Genomic DNA, 1,994 nt, shown 5'->3' on the forward strand with positions numbered 1-1,994 from the left:
ATCAAGTCCACTATGGATATCTTACTTCCTGGAATTCCCTGTTACATCCACTGCTAGTCCATTGCCTGCCCCAAACAGTACTGTAATCTCAGGCTAGCAGGCCTTATTTCCTTGCCACTGAGATCAATACTCTAACCATTGATGCTCTAAATCAAGTGAGTTCTTTACAGCAGCAGCAGCAGCAGCAGCAGCAGCAGCAAAGCTGCTGGGTTTTATTGCACAGCCTGCCTCACCTTCGTTGAACTACTATGCCAATACAGCTGGGGTGGGGGTGGCCATGGTAATGGTTAGTTAGGAAGTTGAATTAAACCCAGAGTATTAGTTAGGGTTCTCCAGAGAAACAGAATGAATAGGATATATAGAGATATAGGCCGCCAAATAAGCATCGTTAAAGTCTCCCCTCTCACCGCCGTCATTTCTAGGTCAGAGTCTCCCAAAGAGCCTGAGCAGCTGCGGAAGCTCTTCGTCGGAGGTTTGAGGTTTGAGATGAGAGTCTGAGGAGCCATTTTGAGCAATGGGGAACGCTTGTGGACTGTGTGGTAATGAGGGATCCAAACACCAAGTGCTCCAGAGGCTTTGGGTTTGTCACGTATGCCACCGAGGAGGAGGTAGATGCAGCCATGAATGCAAGGCCACATAAGGTGGATGGAAGAGTTGTGGAACCAAAGAGGGCTGTCTCAAGAGAAGATTCTCAAAAACATGGTGCCCACTTAACTGTGAAAAAGATTTTTGTTGATGACAGTAAAGAAGACACTGAAGAACATCATCTAAGAGATTATTTTGAACAGTATGGGAAAATTGGAGTGATTGAGATCATGACTGACCGAGGCAGTGACAAAAAGAGAGGTTTTGCTTTTGTGACATTTGATGACCATGACTCTGTAGACAAGATTGGCCTTCAAAAATACCATACTGTGAATGGCCACAACTGTGAAGTAAGGAAAGCCCTATCGAAGCAAGAGATGGCTAGTGGTTCATCCAGCCAAAGAGGCCTAAGTGGTTCTGGAAACTTTGGTGGTGGTCGTGGAGGTGGTTTTGGTGGGAATGACAACTTTGGTTGAGGAGGGAACTTCAGTGGTCAAGGTGGCTTTGGTGGCAGTCGAGGTGGTGGTGGATACGGTGGCAGTGGGGATGGCTATAACGGATTTGGTAATGATGGAAGCAACTTTGGAGGTGGCGGAAGCTATAACAATTTTGGCAATTACAACAATCAATCCTCAAATTTTGGACCCATGAAAGGAGGAAATTTTGGAGGCAGAGGCTCTGGCCCCTATGGTGGTGGAGGCCAATACTTTGCCAAACCATGAAACCAAGGTGGCTATAGTAGTTCCAGCAACAGCAGTAGCTATGACAGTGGCAGAAGGTTTTAATTACTGCCAGGAAACAAAGCTTAGCAGGAGAGGAGAGCCAGAGAAGTGACAGGGAAGCTACAGGTTACAACAAATTTGTGAACTCAGCCAAACACCGTGGTGGCAGGGCCTAGCTGCTACAAAGAAGACATGTTTTAGACAATACTCATGTGTATGGGCAAAAAACTCAAGGACTGTATTTGTGACGAATTGTATAACAGGTTATTTTAGTTTTTGTTCTGTGGAAAGTGTAAAGCATTCCAACAAAGGGTTTTAATGTAGATTTTTTTTGTACCCATGCTGTTGATTGCTAAATGTAATAGTCTGATTATGACGCTGAATAAATGTGTCTTTTTTAAAAAAAAAAAAAAAGAAAGATATATAGGAACTGATATGATAATGAGCAATTGCTCATACAACTATGATGGCTAAAAAAGTCCCACAATCTGCTGTCTGCAAGATGGAGGTCCAGGAAAACCAATGGTGTGGCTCTAGTCCAAACCTAAAGTCCTGGAAGCCAATAATGTAAATTCAAGTTTTAGTCTAAAGGACCAAGAACCAGAATCACTAGTATCTGAGGGAAGAAGATGGAAGGAAGTTCCAGCTCAAGCTGAGAAAATTTGCCCTTTTCTGCCTTTTTGGCCC

General features: G+C 44.0%; 1 pseudogene; it reads left to right on the forward strand.

The window, feature by feature from the left end:
- The first annotated feature begins 527 nt into the window (after positions 1-527).
- Positions 528-1,459, forward strand: LOC100685593 (annotated as a pseudogene).
- Positions 1,460-1,994: the final 535 nt, after the last annotated feature.

This window comes from Canis lupus, chromosome X, assembly GCF_011100685.1.
Source record: "Canis lupus familiaris isolate Mischka breed German Shepherd chromosome X, alternate assembly UU_Cfam_GSD_1.0, whole genome shotgun sequence".
In the NCBI taxonomy this organism is placed as follows: domain Eukaryota; kingdom Metazoa; phylum Chordata; class Mammalia; order Carnivora; family Canidae; genus Canis; species Canis lupus.